Here is a 9,749-nt window from a genome sequence, read left to right as displayed (position 1 = left end):
CAATATTAATAATTATTAAGTACAACAGCAACAATAATAATCCTTTTGAACAAATGTACTAGTAAATAATAGTATTAATAGTAATAATGAGTTTTTAAATATAAGCATGATCTGATCTGAACTTATCTGATCTGATCTGAACTTATTTTTTCTGATCTGATTAGATCTGAAATAAGCAAAAATAAGGTGAACTGAACATAGCCTATATGTACGCACTGTTTTTATCGTATAAGAGATTATGTTTGATCAGAAAATTGTTGTTCTAAAGTATTATGTTGATTGTTTAGTAATAAGGTGTTCTCCTCCCCTCTTGACACCTTTGATCAGGAGGATGACTCTTACGACTCTTAATTAAATGCTCGTTTATTGCCAAAAAAAAGGAGTTGGATTTTCCTTGATGTGGTTGTTTGTTTTAACATGTCTGATTTATGCTTGGTTTTTGGCTTTGGCTGATGCAATATGTTATTTTTTGGGGATATGTGTACAGTACTCTAATTGTAGGTAAATTTACCTGTATTTGCTTGAGGTTCTGGCTTTTTCAGTTATTTAATGAAGATAGGTTCTTTTTTGTGATTGTAAATTTACTTGATATACTAGTATTATGTTTTTATTGATTTATAGTATATATCCTTAAGATGAACTATACTCTAGTTTAATTTTACTAATGCATTGTTGTGATCTCCAACTTTTTCTAGATTATGGAATTGCTGGATTTGGGAGTCAGTTTTTTAACAATGAATTGTGTTTAACTTTTGCCTGCTTGTTAAACTACTGACCTTTTAAGATAAACATATTGAATATAAAAATGAGAGGCTGGTTATTGTGATGTAACAAAATGAGGTTTGGTGGATCATATGAGATATGTGACTGTTTCGGCTCAATATGCGAGTGATTCATGAGGTTAAGGGGGTGAAGTTGCAATTGTATTTCCATGGCCCAAGTCGCTCAATAAACGTTGTAAATTTTTTAGTCTTTTTGTGTTTCAGTAAGTAGTGGCTCGGACCTATGTTGTTCGGACTCGGGTATTCATGTCTGACACGGGTACGTGTTAAGTGTACGACTTGGCTATTTTTTGGCCCAAAACGAAGTGTCCAAGTGTCTCACCCATGTCCGAGTGTTGAGGATCCGACACGGATACTTGAGGCGAAATGAAGAGTCCGAGTAACATAGGTTGGAACCTATGCTATCTCATCATGTTTGTTCATTATCTAGCTCAAAAATCCACAAGGCATTAAGTTCTAAAATAGTTATTACACTGGATAATTTTGGAGATTATGCTTAATCAATAATCATAACCATCAAACAAGGTCTTTTACAAGCTATTCTATTCTATGTAGTAAAAGTGCACTCCTGCCAGACTCTTACATAACAAAAGATGTGCTTATGAAATAGTTTTGCATATAGCATACTATAGAGGAGAGCTAAAAGCCCTCGAGATATTATTGTTAGAATTAGTTTTCAAAACTTGAATTTTGTTGTTAGAAACAATTTACAGGAATGAGATATTATCTAGATTCTTGTATCATGTGATGTCTTTGAGCTGTTTGACATTTTATTTATCCATATGAATCACGAAGGTAGTATAAAGTACAGAGAAGGGGAGAGGAGATTCGAATCTGTGACCTATCGTTTACGACACCTCAATCTTAACTACTAGGTCAAGACATTCTTGATAAGCTGTTGACATTTTTGCATAGGCTGCAAGAGTACACCACCATTGCAGTTTGCAGCCTCGCCAACAATATTATGAGCCATGTGGACTTGGTGAAGAGATTCTCAAAAGAAGCGGGATTTTGTTACGTTTATGATTCAATTTTGGCCCCTTTGAACTTATTTCATATTTACTTGGTTATTGATTGATAGCCAAGAAAGATTTAAAGAAATGACATTAATCTTTTTATTTTAAAGTCATTTCTATATACCCATTATCCAATTCAAAACAACATGAATCTACCACTAGTCCACTACTTGTAAGTTGTAAAGATAACTATGATCACTCCTCCGAAAATATTTCTTCTATTTCTTTTTAAGTTCAACACTTTGACTTTTACACTGTACTTTTATCGTACTTTTTTTTTACTAATACATAGAACAAAAGTGATTATATAAATTATTGGATTTGTTTCCACAAATATTTTTATAATATTAACTTTTTACAACATTCACAAATACATAATTAAAGATATTAATAGTCAAATTAAAGTTGTGAGTTAATAAATGTGAAAATCAAACTATTGTACTTATTTAGAAACAGAGGTTATTAGCCTCCCCTCTTTTTTTCTCTCTCTCAAACCCTAGCCTCCTCTACCCCTTCTTCATCAATTAGGGGCTGCCATGGATGTTTTCATCCATGGTAAGCCCCTTTTCCCCTTTTATTTTCAGTTTTTAGTTCATTTTCTTGTTTTGTTCAATAAATTAGTCTCTCTTTATGAGATTTTCTCAAACCCTGTTATGGGGTTTTCAGTTTCTATTTTGGAAATCTCCTTCTCCCCTACGGGAGCTGTGAGTATGGTTCTTTTGTTTTTAGGTATGAGAAATTATTCTCATTGGTTGAAGTTCGAGACTCAACATGAAGATATTGGAATCTCGGATGCGGTCAACCTGACTCGATCACGAATGTTCTTCCCAAACTATATCAGAATGATAGACTTCCTCATCAATAGCTGCTTGATTCAGCAAATACAAGAGGGTTGTGCTGTATTGTTCGATCTGGTTCATTGTAGTTTTTTCGAAGACAAATTTGATTTAGTCTTGTTTAATTGTATCTTATTTTACTTTAATACCTATTGTAGATGCCGTTTGGCCTTCAATTAAGGAAATTTCTCTTTCAAAAAAAAAGAAACAGAGGTTATTGTTTGTTAACCACTTTGGTGATTCTTAGATGCATTTAAGATAATTCTTACATGAATAAAATAACGTTTTTTTCACTAGGTACCCTGTAATTTGACGAAATTCACCAGGTACCACAATGTTTTCAGTTATTCACCAGGTACCCCTGAGATTTGCTTAAAATTCCTAAAAGGCCCCTGCCGTTAAGCTTTTGTCAACTTCGTTAGGTTAACTGAGGCAATCTTTTCGGATTCGCTCCGCCTTACAGCCTTGTTTCCCATTGTAATTGCCATTGTAACACGTGTGTAGCCCAGCCCGTAAGGGCCATGCGGACTTGACGTCATCCCCACCTTCCTCCTGTATATCACTGGCAGTCCCTCGTGAGTGTGGCACACACCTTTTTGTTTGTTTCGGAGCCGTTTTGGTGGAGCATACTCCGTCCAAATCATTCATATTAACCCAAATTAATTCTAATTAATCCTAATTAAACTCTAAATAACACTAATTAAACTTTAATTATTCATAATTACTTTAAACCTCCACCCACCATCACCCAGCTACCCACCCCATCCCCCGAAACCCACCTCCCCAGAAAAAAAAACCACCCACCCATCTCCACAGTTCCTGAAACCAATCCCTACTACCTCACCTTCTCCCGAAACCACCATACCCACCACCCTACCCATTGAAGCCCACCCCATCCACCTCCCTTGCTCCCGAAAACCACCTTACCCTACCCCCTTGAAACCCATCCCACTCATCCCCTGCTTCCGAAAACCACCATACCCACCACCCTACCCCCCCTCCCTCAATACCACCACCCCTACCCCCCTCAAAACCACCACCCACCTCCCCAACCTCTGAAACCCATCCCATTCACCCCCAACTCCCGACCACCAGCTTCGATCCTCCCTGCAATTCGCGCCCACCAGCTTTGCTCCTCCCTTTGCTTCTCTCATCCTCAAATCAACCATGAACAACAAGTCAGTAAAATGAGAATTTTAATTCAGAGGGGGTAATTTGATGAAAATAATAATTGATTTGGAGTAGTTTCAAAGCGACGGTGAGTTTGATGGTGGATTTAGATGGAGAAGGGGATGGAAAGTTTAGGTGGGTGTTGCGAGGGAGTTAGATGTGAGGGTGATGGTGGTTATTGTAGTTTATTTAGGGGACATCGGGCTGGTGGTGTTTCATAAATTGAAGGGAAGATTGTGGTCAAACATGGAAGAGGGCGGGTTGTGTGGCGCTGAGATGTGGTGGAGGATAGACTCAAAGTGTAGTGTTGGTTAAGGTGAGGTGTTTGTGGTGTAGACATCTACATTTGATCTCTTGTCCCTACGTGTAACACGATGATGACCGCCACTTTTATATGCAAGATCAACCCTAACTACTACGAAACTCCAAAAAAACATCGATTTTTTGAACTCATGCCCAAACTTACCTACACAGATAAAAACAAAACGAGGGAGAATTGAGAACTAAAATAAAACAAAGAAAATAAATGAATGATGAAATGAGAAGTAGAAACTAATAAAAACCACTAATTATATTAATCAAGCTAAAAGAAAAAGTGAAAACTAATAAAAATCACTAATTAAGCTATTGTTAGACATTTTAGGAAATTTATCAAACCTAAGGAACATTTCGTGAATTAAGAGAATGTGATAAAAATTTAACTGAAAGCATTAGGATACCTAGTGAATAACTGAAAACATTGGGGGTACCTGTGAATTTCATCAAATCACGAGGGTACATGATGAAAAAATCGATAAAATAAAGAGTAAACTATGGTGGGATCCTTTTAAGATCTCGAGTCATAATAAAGCCTCAAACGTCAAGGCCACTTGCCAGCGAGTAGTAAGCTCAAATTAGCCCACCTTTAGTTAGAGCTAAGCCCACTACTAACCTTACAAGCCTACCAAAGGGATTGGTTATTTTGGAAGGTTTATATTGTGGCTCACCATTAGAGCTGGCAAAATATTACCCAACCCGCCAACCCGACCCGAACCCAACCCATTAATAATGGGTTGGGTCGAAAATTTCAACCCGTTTAATTAAATGGGTCGACCTGACCCAACCCGTTTAATTAAATGGGTTGGGTCAGGTTGAAAATTCCAACCTGACTTTGACCCACCTAACCCATTTATGAAAAACCAAGCTAAAAAAATCCCTAACTCATTTCAGATTTCAACCCAAAAAACATTGAACCGGACCATAAAGTAATAAAGTAAAAACCCTAGAACTACTTAAAAGGTTAGAGATTTCAGATTTCCACCTAAATGAACATTTGTGTTGATTTTGATTTGAACAATATTATCATATGGTTTTATAATGACTTAATTTTAGTTTGCTGCCTACTATTATTTGCAAATAAATTGTGTTCTTTTCATTTTTTTTCTCGAAAAAATACAAAAAAAAAATTAAACGGGTCGACCTGAAGGTTGACCCATTTATCATAAGGTTGGGTTGGGTTGTAAATCTCAACCCGTTTAAGTTAACAGGTCAGGTTGGGTCAAGGAGTTCTCAACCCGCCAACCCGACCTGATCTTGACCCAACACGACCCATTGCCAGCCCTACTCACCATCATGAAAATTATCACGTAAAACTATATCTCTATAGAAGGGAAGGGAGGACTAAGGATCATTTGGGTGTAATGGTATGGCTCCTATCTCTCATATGGGAGATCAAGATTCAAATTTTGGTGGAAGCAAAAATTTCAATATTGTTGGGGAGGGAAGGGGGGTTGGGGTTTGTTGGGCTTCTGGGTGAGTGGCCCTGTACGAGTGCAGTCCAGAGAAAATTCATCTTACTACGGGTCCCCGAGAGGAGTCCCCAAAAAAATGTTTAAGGGAAGGGAGAAGTTATGATGTCCCCCTATAAATTTACATAATTGCCCATTGATAAATCAACTACTACTAAAAAAAGAGAAACAACAAAATTAAACTCAAATATAGCATTAAAAAAATAACTTAAATGTTGAAGTTATAATTGAGCCACCATCTCTCTTCTCGTCACATAGATCTCTTTTTTACATTTCTTTATCTTTCTTCTTATCTTAATTAATGTCTCTCTTCCCCTTATCCTATGACCTATATTGCAACTAAGGGTCTGTTCTCTTCGGCATAAAACAGCTGAACTGAATTGAACTGAACTGAACTGAAATGAATAGTGATATGTGAGAGTAAAAGTATTGTCAAGAGCTGAGCTAAGCTGAACTGAACTGAACTGATCTGAACTGACTGAACTGAACTGAATTGAATTGAACTGAACTGAAAATAAGCTGGGGAGAACAGGCCCTAAGTTCAATAGTTGTTTTGATTTTCTTCTATTAAAGTGCGTTCTTTTCACCTTATTTTATTTAACTGTACTTGTGTAGATTTATTTGAACTTATCAAAATCTATAATAATAATATATTAAAAGGCGTACGTAACAACGTCGATGCGCCACGTGGCACCCTCCTCTTGCCACCAGAATTTCGCCACGTGTCTGTTAACCAACAAAGTCAAGTGGTCATTATTTTAAAAATAAATATGTTGAAGCTTGGGCTCGAACCCCCGACCTTATGTAAGGGTTTTCAAAGAATCACCATCTCATCTAACTTCTCTTGGTGATCCATGTTTCCAAAGTTAATGTTATTAAACATATCCCTTGCATCATTAAAAATAAATAAATTTGCATGTTCATTAAAATTAATTATGTATGCATGATACCATTTGAAGAGTAGTGTTGACCACTACATTACTACCCCTAGGGAGTTTTAGTTCATGTAATCTATCTACAATAAAAAAATTAAGAAATTGTGTAGTATAGGGTTCGATCACGAGAACTCAAGTACATATACTAAAGTCTTAACCACTAGGCTAAGTTGTGTTTATTGTTATTATCATAAAGTATTATATTAATAAATGAAATTTGTTCTTACCCGGGGCATAGCCCGGGCCTAATAACTAGTTTATTTTATAAGGTGTTAAAAATTATTCCAACTTAACTAAACTTATTAGTATTAATTGTTAAAAGCTAAAACCTTCAAAAGAGATTTAGAGGGTCGAATGGTCGATAAAAAGAAAATGTATTGGTCAGGCCTGATTTTAATCAGTAGAAATATACATCTCTAGTTTTGTAGGTAGTATGGTTGTATGGGTCAGGGTAGAAAAGAATGTAGGACAATGAATTTGTTGTGAGGAAAATAAGTTGTGATGTCTGATGCGTACACTAATTTTGATTAGTTACCAGTTTACCACACCGCGTATATGTCACTTCCGATCCAATCTCCAATGGGAGTACTCTAAACACAACATAAAACCAATTCATATTCAACCACGTACATTTTTTTTTCTAAAATTTATTAGAAAAGATAATTGATCCGAATACAATTCCTATTAAACTACTAACCTATCGGGCATACCAATTTAAAGATTGGGTATAATACTATAATCATATATACAAGGCTAAATTGCCCATAAAACAATAGACTTAAAGGCCCATTGCTACCACAAGTAAAAACTTTTCTAATTCTACATGTACATTTTCAAATTATGGAAAATTGGAGAAAAGATGTGGAAAAATAGGGAACCATATTGGAAACATATTTGATGATCTATACGGCATTTTGGGAGAGTTCGGGAGTTTCGGGATGTTATATGTGGCATCTTGGGTCGATTTTATGTGCTAGAATTTGGGAAAGTGCCCCTTCTTTTTCAATGGAGTTGAAATAATTCCAACTATCTAAAAGCAAATTCCACTAACCAATTACTTAGAAAAACATTATAGATTTCTCGTTATAGACAGGAATAGAGCACAACATAATAACTTACTATGCATTAGACACTTAACATAGATAAAATTCAACCCAAAAAAATGTTCTAATGGCTCCCAGCATTTACCTCCTATGACCTTGGATGCATCCTATGAGTTAGTAATACCGGCTCCAGTCATTTAAATGTGTATGAAAGTTTTTACAAGTGGTAGATATCCGATTTTTCTAGACCGGACGATATTTTTAATCGAAAAGCTACCAAAGAGTTATGGAATATACTCTCTTTTACTAACCTAAGGGTGGTTTAATTGGCTTATATTACCTTTCATATTTTTTTTGGCATCTTTCAACTTTCAAGTTAGTTTCATCACGAAATGGCTCTGGAAGCCATCTTATATCCAATTTGAGGATGTGCGTGCTTTCACATGACCATGGGACGCATCTATGGATGCATGGGTTCCGTTGTCCAGCCCCAAGAAGGTCTGAAAGCTTGTATTATAACCTTCAAATTTGGTTATACTAAAGCAATATCCAAACTTTCTCGGCTCCAACGATGCTTTTTTAGGGACTCTTTTGAGAGTTTCAGGCTACCTAGGGATGGCTCATACCTCACTGGTGGTTGGGGCCCTATGCATTGTCTCAAAATGCTTTTCGCAATTATTTTGTATTTCTTTAGTTTTACCCTGAAATAATTCTGAAGTCCAAGATACGGCTATAAAGGCTCAGAGATACTTTCAAATGATCTCCCATGGTCCTAGGATGCCTCGCTTAAGGTTTATTGTCCGAATTCTAATAATAAACTAAAATGTATATTAGAACCTTGAAATCAGGCTATTTTAGGGTCATTTTTAGACTTTTTCAAAATCCAATATATCTATTACTCGAAAAGAATCTCGTGATACCTTGGAATTATTCTCGAATCATTAGACCCTTTTCATTGCCTCTAAATATCTTCCACAACTTGCTTTGAATCTTGTCTATTCCACGCCGAAATGGCTATTGAAGCCACCACAAGGGTTTCAGCTTCTTAAGTTCCGAAAGTCAAGTTTATAAGCTCGCATTTTCGTCATAAAGGCACGCACAAGAAGATCATAGCATCAACATGAACACATCCAATTATCCAAATGACATGAATTAAATGAAACCACAAAAAGATAAACTGTAAGATATAAAGAAATGGTGGTGAATATAAGAAAGTTACTTGTAAAAGTAAAGATTCCTATACGTGTGATACTACCAGTGGCATAGAAAAGGTCCTTATACAAAACAATTTGATAAAGAAGCGTTCACACGATTTGGTATAGTTACGTATGTAATGAAAATGGAGGGAATTAGAAAAATGTGTTCTTTTTGAAAGAGACAACTCTTAGAAGTGGCCTTTTCAGTCATGTAATTAAAGACTTGCACTAATACAAAAGACTAACTACGTTCCTTAATTTACTTAACAAGCACATAGAGCAACAAAAAAACTATACATTTTTTATTCTTTTACTATTATTTTCTTTCATTTCATTTTATGGTGTTTGCTTCCAAATCAAACCTTTTTTTTTTTTTTTTACCCCAAGAAGATGCATTTCTAATTTAGATTCTTTTTCTTGATTTATTAATTTGAAGAGTAAGTTAGTGTATTCAAGTTATTTTGACTTATCTAGAAATATATAAGTTTAAATAAAGTTAAATAAAAGTAGTTTTTAAGTTATAATATACTAATTCTAATAAGGATAATATTTTAAAATAGTTGAATAAAACACACCCTAAATTTGAATACTAAAATTAGTTAATTTTATACATCACTCAAAATTTACGTTACAAAACATTTTGCGAACAAGAATGGATGTGAATAGTTTAACTTATAGGAGTATTGAAAATAGTTAACCACACCTAAATTTTGAGGGAATGATGTATATATATATATGTCAATTAAAATTTGGTAGTGCCAAGTATATAATTTTTCTAGGCTTATTTTGTTGGAGCTAGTTATTCGCTCCGAGTTTATATGTTTCAAAAGAATAAAAGCTCAAAATCCCAAATTTAGTCCTTAGCGCGCGACTCTTATCCTCTTAGCTTGTGATGTATATAATTAATATAAAATGTCATCTTGTATATGTAAAGTACACCTAAGTTACAAGCTATTCACTAATCACTACTCCTAATTTGTACAA

The sequence above is a fragment of the Beta vulgaris genome, chromosome 8, assembly GCF_026745355.1.
Source record: "Beta vulgaris subsp. vulgaris cultivar EL10 chromosome 8, EL10.2, whole genome shotgun sequence".
Classification (NCBI taxonomy): Eukaryota; Viridiplantae; Streptophyta; class Magnoliopsida; order Caryophyllales; family Amaranthaceae; genus Beta; species Beta vulgaris.
The sequence above is the reverse complement of the archived record's forward strand: the minus strand, read 5'-3'. Positions refer to the sequence as shown.